Source organism: Sorex fumeus, unplaced genomic scaffold (genome assembly GCF_029834395.1).
Source record: "Sorex fumeus unplaced genomic scaffold, SorFum_2.1 ptg000032l, whole genome shotgun sequence".
Taxonomy (NCBI): domain Eukaryota; kingdom Metazoa; phylum Chordata; class Mammalia; order Eulipotyphla; family Soricidae; genus Sorex; species Sorex fumeus.
The window spans coordinates 2,959,049-2,971,956 of record NW_026606089.1 but is presented as its reverse complement, the minus strand read 5'-3'; positions in this window follow the sequence as shown (position 1 = coordinate 2,971,956).

Sequence of the window (12,908 nt, the reverse complement as noted above, 5' to 3'; positions counted from 1 at the left end):
AGGAAATGGAATCACATCCCATGCTCATGGATTGAGAGGTTTAACACTGTCAAAACGGCAATCCACCCCAAAGCTCTATAAAGATTTAATGCACTTTCTATAAGGATACCCATAACATTTTTCAAAGAAATAGATTAAACACTCTTAAACTCATACAAAACCATAAACTCCCATGAAGAGCTAAAGCAATCTTTGGTAAAAAGAAGAAGGGAACACCTTCCCCAACTTCAAACCCTACTACAAAGTTTTAGTAATCAAAATACCATCATATTCAGATAAAGACAGGCCTCAGATCAATGGAATATAGTCAAATATCCTGACGCTGGCCCTCAGATTATTATTACCTAATCTTTCTTAAAGGCTCAAGAAATATGAAGTTGAGCTAGGAAGTCTCTTCAGCAACTGGTGCTGGGAAAACTGGACAGCAATATGCAAAAAAAAAAAATGAAATCAGACCTCTTTATAGTGCCAGGCACAAAGTCAGATCAAATGTATTAAAGACCTCACTATCATACCTGAATTCTTAAGATATATGGAGAAAAATGTGGGAAGATCCCTTCATGACATTAAAGCTAAGGGAAACTTCTAGAATGAAACACCACTGACCAAGGAAGAGGAAGTGAAGATAAACAAATGAGACTACATTAAACTAAGAAGTTTCTGCAACTCAGAAAAAATGGTGACCATGATCGAAAGACAGCCCACATAATGTGGAAAAATTATTTATGCAATACCCATACAATTAACCTCAAAATTCTGACGCCTGTATCATTAAGAACACTAAATAGTTCCCGTGAATTTTATTCTTCTTCATATATATTTACTCTAAAATATTTTAGATACACTTTTAAACCACAAGTAAAAAGGAAAAATTATAAGTTTTTTTAAAAATAAAAAATAACTCCTATACATAGCCAGGTGCGACCCAAAAAACAAAAAAGCAAGCAAGCAAGCAAGAAAGAAAGAAAAAAATTAAAAAATAAAAAATAATGCCGTTTGCAATGCTAAGGATCAATCCCAGATCATCATTCTTTGTGTTTTTGGGTCACACGTGGCGATGCACAGTGGTTACTCCTGGCTCTGCACTCAGGAATTACTCCTCACGGTGCTTGGGCGGACCATACAGGATGCTGGGAATCTAACCTGGGTATGCCGTGTGCAAGGCAAATGCCCTACCTGCTGTACTATAGCTCCAGCTCCCCCCCTCCCTATGATTCATCATCTTGAGGGCCTGAGATTTTTACCTTCCATTTGGAAACTTCATCTTTACATTGACACAGTAAATTGAAACCACAGAACTATTGAACGGCATGTTATAATGGTAGCAGCCATGAGCAAACTTTGATAACCCATAAGTGGGCATGAATGACTTCTGTCTCAGAGGCTTCACTTCTGAGGATACCTGTCACTACCTCCTTTCTGTTACGTATCCCAGGATCAGAACCTACATCAGGCCATCAGTAGAAATTGTCCACCCAAAAGCTAGCCTTCCACTGGGATCAGAATCCTTGATCCATCTAACTTGAAATTTTTCATTCATGACTTGTTGACCTTGTTTCAGGTGGATGCATCCAGAACATAAACTCAGCTTCCCGTTGTTTCCACAGGAAACCCAAATACCTAAGAATGTTATCATTTCTGACGCCACTCTTAAAGATTTTTTTGGAATCCCACGGTAAGATACTATCATTCGTGTTATAATATTACTGTTATCTATAGTCCGGTCTCCCCAAAGAACTCTCTACCCTCCTCACTCCAAGTGCAGACTCCAGTGTATCATGATCCTGAACGTACTTATAATAGTTTCACTCAGGTTCTCCCCTAAAGTGCAAAAGTTAAGTTCATACCAATCCAAGTTCTTATTCCTAAACTACCAGAGTGGGCTTGTTCCTCAAGCTTGTGTTCTCCCTTGAAGAAATACCGTGCTTCCTTTCTCTATGTCTCTCTTTGCTTGTTTTGTTAAATGACTGTTCTCGCTTGAACATATATTCCATTCCACCCTACAACTGTTTCACAAGATTCTAAGAGTTTTTCAATAAAATATATTTTGTTTCACTAAACTAAAACTTTGAAAACACCAGAGCATTGTTAAAACCAATATTTGTATCTTTTAAACCACAAATTTTGAAAATGAAAGGTGGTATAGCAATGGAATACTACTCAGTTGTATGAAGTGAAATCTTCTTATTATTTGTATATAAAATGGATAACATGAGGTGATTATGTTTAGTGACAAAAACCAGGCAGAGAAAGATAGGCATCATACAAGTTCATGCCTATGTGGCATATGGAGAAAACAAATTAAAAGAATAAAATGAGACAGACAAACGTCTAAAACATTATTTATATTCTATGATTTATAATTCAATTAACAATGGTTTCTCATACACATAATTCCAACAAGACACTCCTCATTCTCTCAAAGAACAAACCCTACCTCTCCCCCAATCCCCCAGAATCCCTCCCTCCTAATCCCCTGACCCAATTGTGTGGATCAGTTCTCCCCTTACATTGCTCTTGAACCTTTGTTGCTACCTTGCTGTGTGTCTTTACATCCCACATATGAGAAAAATCTCTCTGTATCTGTTCCTTTCCTTAAGGCTAACTTTACATGCATGATATCCTCTAGTTTCATCCAATGTTGAAAATTACATAATGTTGATCTTTTCAAAGCAATAAAAACAAACTTTAGAACTATGAGATTATTTAGTTACCAGATCGAAAAGTATAATCAAAGTGGAAAAACTGAACAATGGTGAATGACAGAGTAGGCCTTTCAGTAGTGAGTGTAATATGATACATGCAAGTTGATTCTGCATAATCCTAAAATTTATGAAATTCTATAATGTAATTCTATAAGGTAATTTTAAATAATTAAAAAAGTATTTAAATAATTTACATTTATCTATGATTATGACGTATCTTTTGTGTCAAACTATCAGAAATAAAAAGAATGTGAGATAGAGATATGGTGTATCACTATACTTCTAAACAAGAGAAGCGCTAAAAATTTCTGTGTCTTGATGAACTCTCATATAAATTGACTCCAAAATCAAATTAATATACTCAAGGAAAAATAAAAGTCAACCAATTTAATTTTTTGCCTTCACTCAGGTTCCCATCTGCTGATCTCTGGCAGACGAAACAATTTTTGCTTATTTTATTTTTTTTTAAATTTTTATTAGTGAAACACCATGATGTACAGTTGTACATTTACAAATTTTTGTGCTTGGGTTTTGATTATACAATGATCAAATGCCCATTCTTCCGCCAATGCCCATTTTCCACCACCATGTATTCCAGTATCCCTCCCACACCAATCCCCCCCCCCATCCCACCCTGCCTCTGTGGCAGGACATTCCCTTTTTTTTCTCTCTCTGCTTTTGGGTGTTGTGGTCTGCAAAAGAGGCATTAAATTGCAATCATGTTCAGTCCATAGTCAGAATTTTTATTTTCAAAGTATTTCTTGGCAGAGGTTTGGCATTCTTTGCTAGCAACCAACTCATTTTCTTCTGCATTTCTTTTCTAGAAATATATACTTATACTAAGACTGATTAGTCATGGCACCAAATTGACAAATGTCCCTGTTTTTACTTCAGTTCTATTTCCTAATTATCACAAATTATTAGCAGTGGATAGAAAATAACTAGCCCAAAATTCGTGGGGGAAATGGAAATGTTTATGCTTTCCATAGTTTGGAAAATCCCTGTCACTAGTGTAGTGACATACATCTAAATTTGTAAACAAAATGATTAACAAGAGGTAAACCATGACTGCCACTTCAAGGAAGAACGGGCCTTCAGCAAATATCCTTGGTTTCAGAAGGATGGCTCTGGCTTGGATGGGGGGCAAACATGAGAGCTGTGAGCTACCTGCAGTTAACACATGCTCTGAGGCTATGTGGTGACACTGCTGAGAAATGTCGAGAGCCCTGATTAGGTAGGGTCATGGGGGAGAATGGAATGATGACAAGATAACAGAGAAACAGGACAAGATCATAGATTCCTTTGAATAAAAGTTTTCATCTCTAATGTATTAATCTGTGAAAAAAGAACCAACTTCTTATCATTCTTCCTGGCAATATATTATCCTTACATAGTGCTTCAGGAAAAAAACGCTTCCCTTGTTAGTTATTATAGCCTGAATATCTGTGAGGTCTTTGAACTCTTTCTATATATACAGTGCTGATGACTGAAACCAATCTCACTATTCAAGTATCTAAACTGCAATGTTCAGACCATTTAGCTCTCTAAACTCTGATGGCTCCAAATCTTCTAAGATCAGCTTTCATCTCTTCCATGATATCCAGGCTTCTCTTCTCAACTGTCAACTCTCCCTTTCTTTCTCCCTCTCTCTACCAACTATGGTCTCCCTGCCAAAATTTGCCAAGACAAGCCTTCTTGAAATATAGACATAAGTTGACTTCTCCTTTTTTTTAAATTTAGGCAATTTTGATTTTCAAAGTCATTTATATTGGAGATTTGTCATACAATATTCCAATTCTAATCACACCACCAGTGTCTGCATCCTTCCACCAACAAATTACCCATTTTTCCCTGCATTCCCACCGATTTCCTTGACAAACACATTTTGAAGTTTTACTATTGTACTTTGTGTTGATACATACAGTAGTGTTGGCATTGGTGGTTAAGACATAAACCTCAACTTTTTCATGCTGGCCTTACTGGATCAATGCCCACTGACACCATGTAGGGGAAATATATGAGAACAAATCATTTAGCTCCAAATTTTTCAAATAATCTTTAAACAGTTCTGATCGAAAAGAAAATAGTGAGAACTGGAGGAGACAACCCCTTGTCAGCCTGCAAAGTTTTTTCATTTTTCCACATTACAAAAGAAGAAATCAGTGAAGGAGGTCTGTCATCACGCAAGTTAGGTGACCCTGCTGAGATGTGTTCAACAGGGTGTTTTGTGCTCTTCTCTCCTTCCACCAGAAGTCCCAACCCTATGATTTTTGTCTCTTCAGTCCGCATAAAATGAAAAAGTTTTACCACACAGACATCCATGCAATGAGCCCAGCCAAGGTGATAAAAATAAATTTCAGCAAATTCATAGGTTATTCATGGTGGTAGAATCTAAATATGATATTTTTGTATTGAATCTGCAGGAGACACATATTACAAACCTTTTCATGATTCAGTTTCAATCATAGGATATTTTAACACCTAACCTCCACTAGTATACTTTTCCATTGCTAATGTCCCCAGTTTCTCTCTCACCACTCCCTCTCCCAACCCCAAACCCCACCTGACAGCCTGCTGTCTCTACACTATGGCAGGCACCTCTCTCTCTCTCTCTCTCTCTCTCTCTCTCACACATACTATGGGCATTATGGATTGTAATACAGAGAGGGAGAAGTTCTCACATTTATTCCTTTACCTACTTTCAGGACTCAGTTCTCACCCAGAGTAATCACTTCCAACTATCATTGTCATAGCGGTCCCTTCTTCGGCTGCATGCAAAAAAATAGGCTCAGAACTCTGCCTAACACCATGTACAAAAGTAAGATCAAAATGGATTAAAGACCTCAACATCAGACCAGAAACCATAAGGTACATTGAAGATAAAGTTGGCAAAACCCTCCATGACATTGAAGCTAATGGTATCTTCAAAGATGCCACGCCACTGGCCGAGCAAGTGAAAACAGAGATAGATAAATGGGACTATCTTAAACTAAGAAGCTTCTGCACCTCCAAAGAAACAGTGACCAAAATACAAAGACCGTCTACAGAATGGGAAAGGATATTCACCAAATCCACATCTGACAAAGGGTTGATATCCAGGATATACAAAATACTGGTTAAACTCCACAAGAAGAAAACATAGCGGTCCCTTCTTTATTCCAAATGCTCGCCTTCAGCACTTGTGGCAAGCGTCCAACCATTGACCAATTCTCCTGGCCGGTGTTTCTGCTATCCTTGGGTATTAGTCTCACATTCTGGTTTTTTATATCCAAAAATGGGGTAGTCCAATCAGTATACCCCTTTCCTTCTAACTTATTTCATTGAGCATGATATTCTTCCCTGTACATCCATTTATAAGCAAATTTCATGATGTCAGTTTCCTGCCAACTGCGTAGTATTCAATTGTGTAGGTATACCATAGTTTCTTCTGGCTATTGTGAATGGTACTGCAGATGGTATTTCTGTTGTAAATATCATGGTTAATGTAAATTACATAGGAAAATACTTCCCACGTTCCAAACTCACTAACAGACCTTTTTTTAAATTTTTTTAAAAAATATAATTTATTATGATGCTTTCTAAAAAACGGAAGCTATTAACAAAAATTCAGGGAAAGCATATTCTATAAATGCCAAAAATAATAACCTTAAGAAAGGACAACTGCTACGTGTTCTTCCTCCTCAAAAATCCATGTGTTTCTTGATATATTGTCAATATCTTTCGATAGCCTTAAAATTCTTCAACTTAATTTCTAAACACTATTTAAAGTTATATTAATTTAATAGGTGTAATCAGCTTTATAGAATATTTATTTGATTCTTTCATATTTTACATAAACAACGTTTGAATTAACCATAGCACTGTAGCACTGTCCTCCCATTGTTCACTGATTTGTTCGACCAGGCACCAGAAACGTCCCTATGGTGAGACTTGTTGTTACTGTTCTTGGCATGTCGAATACTTCACAGGTAGCTTGCCAGGCTTTGCCATGAGGGAGGGTTACTCTCAGTAGCTTGCTGGGCTCTCTGAGAGGAGGAGAGCAATAGAACCCAGGTTGGCCACGTGTAAGGCAAACGTCTTACTCACTGTGCTATGGCTCCAGCCCATATATATATTTATACATATATATGTGTATTTACAGACACATACATATCGATATATTCCTCTTACACGGCTCTTAAGCTCCAACTCATATTTTTTCCTCATCCAATTCTTTACTACTTCTCTCCCCATACTTGGGGCTCAACTAATTTTCCGAGTGCCCTCAGATGCATTTCTGAGGCCATGATAAAGGAATGCATAACACATACATGCAAGGAAGGCACAAAGCATATGTAGATAAATTTCATATGGACATATAATTGTGATGACAAGTTTACAAACTGTATTCGCTTCAAGTACAGAGTTCCTGATCTCTGGAACTGTGTATTCATACTCCATGCACCGTCAAATATCCAGCTACTGTCCACAACTAACTAACAACACTCCCCTACCCATTTCAGTCATTTACTTCCCCTCCTATAAGGACGATTTTGATGTCAGAGTGTAAAGGTTTTATTTTACTTTTGTTTTATTAGTCCATAAGCTCAGGTGGTGGATTACTCAAAGGTCTTTGAATCCTGCTACTGCAAGATGTGGGCAATTCGGAAATCTGTGTCAGACCAAATGTCTGACCTGAAGGTTGCGATGGCAGGGAGGTCTCCATCCCCAGGAAATTCATCACTAAAAAGGAACCAAGGAAGAAATCAGTGCTTGCGAAATGAGATATTCGGTCCACAAAACTAGTGGTGCAACAAATGTGCACCTACCAGCAATAGGCAATGCATTATTACTGGGTATTCTTCGGATAATGGACAAGTCCTGTGCTCAAAGATTGGACGTAAATGTTGTAGTTCTTACTGTTTTTCATGTGTTGCTCTTGTTTTTTGGTTTTCTTTGTATTTGAAAGAATTTCTGTGTAAACTAACTTGAAAAATAAGAGACTTGGGAAGAGCAATATTACATTTGTTAAGGCAATGGCCCTGCGCACACCTGACCGCAATTTGATCTTTAGTATCACTTATGATCTCCTAAGCATCTTCAGCAGTGATCCCCAGCACAGATCCAGGAGTAATCCCTGAGCACTTCGGTCTATGACACAGTTTCAATGTCCTCCAAACAAAAGGTTTTTTTAAAAAATAATTATAGATTTTCAAACTAATAAGTGCCATACAGAGCTTAGCTTTGTAATGTATTGTACTGATAATTTATTCACTTTCATGGAAAAATAAACGGGCGTTAATATCATAGAATAAGAGTATGAATGAAGCACTACTTCATCATGATATTTGTGCTGAGGTACAGATTCTAGGTTTCATAATTTGAGTCAGAATCTCTGAAACACAAGTGTATTCAGAACCTTGCTGTTCATTTATGGAAGGGAAAGTTAACGTGGTACCATTAGAATTAGAGTTCTGAAACTTTTTAAGAAAATAACAAAATACTAGTTTAAGACATGTATTTTACTTTTAGTGTGGTAATTCTGGAGGACTGCTGAAATAGAACAGTGAAAAATGTGGCATTCCCTGCCACAGAGGCTGAGTGGGATAGGGGGTATGGCTGGTGGGAGAAATACTGGGAACCGTGGTGCTGGAGAATGGGCACTGGTGGAGGGATAAGTACTCCATCATTGTATAAATGAAATCGAATCACAACAATTTGTAAGTCTACAACTGTCCCTCATGACGTTTAACTAATAAAAATTTAAAAAATGAAATAAGAAGGGAAAAATGCGCTATTTTTTTCTCTGCTTCTGACGTTTCATTATAAGAAACTTAGATGTCCATTATACTATCATAACTTCCAATCTCCATTAGGAGCTCTTATATTGAGTGTGAAAATAACATGCTGTTAAATGAGTGAGGGGAGTAAACATGAACAGAGTTTTTTTTAATTTAAAAATCTCAGTGTATATGAATAGTACCTGTCTACGAACAGTTTTCCTCTTTTTTGACCCCAATTTTTGAATTTTCTTTCCCTTCTCTCCGTTTTACTCACTTTGATAACTCGATTCTGTGATGGGTTGAGGAGACAGAGAGAAGTCGATTCCAGACTAGGAGGCGGGTATTTGGTTATTAGGGGGTTGGACCTCCTTGAGAACCTTAACCATTTCTCAAGATGAGTTGCTGTAAGCTTGGGGGGCAGAGCCATTTAGCCCTGTGTATGACATGGAGTCATAGGACTGCAGGCTGGAAAGGAGAGTTCCCAGAGTGCCTTGATGATAGTAATACACCTGGCTTCCTTCCTTGTAGGGAAGTGACAGGCTTTGACTCTGATGTGGAACCTGAGATGGTCTTCTCTCAACAAGACTGGCAGAAACTGATGGGAACACAGACACCGTGTTGTTGGTAACTAGTGTTTTCTCATAGCGAGCTGCCATAGACATGGAAGAGACAGCAGTGTCTTGGTCAAGAATAGTCACAAAAAAGTCTCCCATGGAAGACATCACTTCAGCACTTCCTGCAATATCCCATTCCAAAACACTTGGGTAGGAAGCAGCTGAGGTAGATATATGACTCTGGTGAAACACTCCAGATAGCATTGTTGTGCTGAAATGTTGTAAATATAGGCACTACCCATCAGTGGTTGGAAAGATGTGCCAGAGGCTGAGGGCAGGAGTCAAGCAGACCTACCAGCTGGAGCAGATACTCTGGAGTAGTTGCAGACACTTCCTGTTAGGGAAGCTGCATCTTTCACCATGGGAAGGGAAAGCTGCAGAGTATGTGCAGTTCCCAATACAGATGGATTTTGAAAATTTTCTGTAAGGAACAAGAGGGTGATGAAAAAAATCTGTGAGACTAATAATCTCCTTCAACGCTGAGAGGAAAAATATGAACTTAAAATTTAAGCCATCAGGATGCTTCTACTACAAACAGTCAACTGAGTTTCCAAAATTCCAACAATTTGGGGTGATTCAAAGATGGGAACATTTTGGCACTTTGTGTATTTGGTATCGTGCTCCCACAGTGAACACAGAACTGTAGAAGAGCCAGGTGATCATGTCTGTACCTGGATTTCTTGCTTACAGATAATTCTCCTTACCCTAGAAATGCCTGTAGCTTGCCTCCTATTGAGTCCTATGCTATTTCCTAGAATGGAAGTTTTTTCAAACTAGGACGTCTAAGAGAAAGGGCAACATTCAATGGACAAGAAGAAACCTGAGGCCCAGAGATGGCAAAGAGATTTCATATATTACAATAATTTTTATTGGCCGGGGTTTGGGGTGGTGTGGAGTTTGGACCAACAACTGACAGTGATCTTGGGTTCTTCCTGGCTCTACACTCTGGAGTGACCCCTTAAAACATTCGGGAGAGTGTATGCCGTGACAGAGATTCAACTGGATTGGCTGTGTACAAGGAAAATGCCTTATCCCCTCCAGTACTATCTCTCTCTGTCCCTTAAGAATTTCCAGGTTACACAAATTAAAGCATGTGGTTTTTTTGCCAGGATCCTGCATGATCACTACAAGGCCAGAAACCAGAAGGAAGATACCTTACATTAATTTAGGCATTTGGGTTCTTTACAACTATTACCATTGTAATCATCAGATTTCCATTTGACTTGTGAGATGAGTACCTGTTACTTACTGTTCACATACGACTTAATCTTGTGGATGCATTGAAGGTTACCCTCATTTTTGATCCACTTCAAAAAGGACTACTGGAGTTTTTTCAAGAAATGTTTTTGGAAGGAAAACTTTATTTAAACTCTGTGTCTTATGTTGTTTATCTACAATGTAGTTACTAATAATTCTAAGAAAAATAATGCATACATGAATATTATTTTTCTATTTCATTTGATTTTCATAGAAGGAAGTGTATAGAAAACATCATGAAAAATATGTATCACAGAACTGAAAAAGGAGAATATAGATTTTAATGAAATCTGGGCTCTGTAGCAAGCAGCACAGTACAGTAAGTTATGGAGAGCAGACGTAAGAGTAGGCCTTGAATAACAGTGGATGTGAGCGCAAGCAAAACCAAATAAAACAGTCCAATAAGTTTATTAATAAATTGTTCCACATATACAATATGAAGACAGTATTCTATTTTAGAAAAAACTGGTAGCCAAAAAATGGAATAGAAGGAGATTTTTGAGTGCACACTTTACCACTCCATTAAAGAGAAAGGATTTACCAGTAACTACATAACAAAAAGAAAATAGAAGTAAACGTGATTGTATTTCATAGACAAGAAATGTTTTAAATGAGTAAAATACAGGAAGAAATTTCGAAAGTACAAAAAATTATTCTCATCAGTATCTTTGAATATTAACCAGCAAACAACACGTTTTAAACATAGCAGAGGATTTCACTTGATCACACAAGAAACAGAAAAGACCATTTAAAAAGTGAGCATAAAATATTGCAAACTTACTTTCAACCCCTACATTTGAATTATATTTATCAACCTGGAAAACATTCTTCTCAATGTTTAATAAATGAGCACCGAAATCCAATAAAATATCTTTTATGTAGGAAAAATAATAATTAACAAATATGACAAAAATGTGTAATTAGACCTGTGAGACTTGATTTTTCTACTTCCTCTTAGGATTTAAAACAGAAGTTGACTATTATCTAAATACTCTCATGTTAGGAAGAAAAAATCACATGAAATAATATTTGTAAAGATGACAAGCAGCTTTAACCTGGAAACTACTTACCACACAAATGAATCAAATCTCCTGATTCAAGTTAGAATATACCATTTTTTTATTTAACAGGCAGCGCGTACATGTACTTAAAAACCAGAATGTAATAAAAACATTGAAGATTCTGTGTCTTCCACGGCCCTAGATCAGCACTATTAGCTATTTATGGGGAGCATCATTTCTGAAGCGTGTTTATACTCAAATTGTCAAGTACCAAGTACTATGTTCTAAGAGATAATAAGGAAAAAAGCCAGCTAGGATGGCTTTCTTATAAACTGCTTTTCCTACTGGTACCTTTCTTTTTTGATTTTAAATCTTTGGTTCTCTTCAACATTCTGTACAAACGTTTTCCCCTTCCTTGATAATCGACGTCCCTATGCTTGCTTGCTTGCTTGCTTGCTTTCTTTCTTTCTTTCTTTCTTTCTTTCTTTCTTTCTTTCTTTCTTTCTTTCTTTCCTTCCTTCCTTCTTTCTTTCTTTCTTTCTTTCTTTATTCTGTCTTTCTTTCTTTCTTTCGTTCTTTCTTTCCTATTTATTTCTCCCTCATATCGTCTAGGTTTCGATTGGTCAATGTTTGATGAAAGTGATCCCAAACTTCCTTAACTTTGAGTGCTTGCCTCCCTACCCTCAGCACTCCACACCTTATTCATGCCCCATATTTTTTTATTACCTGGCTAAAATCAAATCTCAAAGATTAATGATTATTACTTTGTAATATCACTATATTTAAAATACTGAAGTGTAAATACAAGTGGAGAGACCATTACAGATAAAACATGCTAGTATATATTAACAGTTTTCCACAGCATCTATATTTTCGGTTTCTGTAAAAATACTGTCTCTGATTTACTTATTTTCAATGGAAATCATGAAAAATTCACTATTAAAGGAAAAAGAAACACAGAGAATCAACACTCATATATATATATATATATATATATATGTGTGTGTGTGTGTGTATTTAAGTATATGTGTGTATTTGAGCTCCTAAGTATGTCTAAAATATAATGTAATCAATGAGGAAAAACACTTTGTATGTGAGAGAAAGTAAGCCAATGTCTAAAATCACACAACAAATGTCAAAGTCAAGCTCAAATGAGGCTTATAAAATTCTACTTGAATAATTACCTTCATTACTCCGTGCTGTTTTTACTTGACTGCTAAGTGTATGGATGATAAATCTAATGAAAAGCTTTGAAAAATATTATTCCTTACCTGACATGGTCAGAGAAGAGGAAATACCGATGAAAGGTAGACGAGAAGAGGAGATGGTAGGAGAGTACGTCTGAACACTGAAGAGGCTTAAGACAACAAGTGTTCAGTACAAATGAGTGCTCACACGTGATTGGTCATTGGTCACTCGTCACTTGCCATGATGTTTCAAATTTGTTTACAAACTACTACATGGGACCCCCAAGAATCTACCAGTTGGAGGTTGGTTTGGTGGGAGAATGATGTCATAAAGTAGGCAGTTGAAAGTTAGAGCCTAGCCAATCAGGAGGTCAGAATCCCA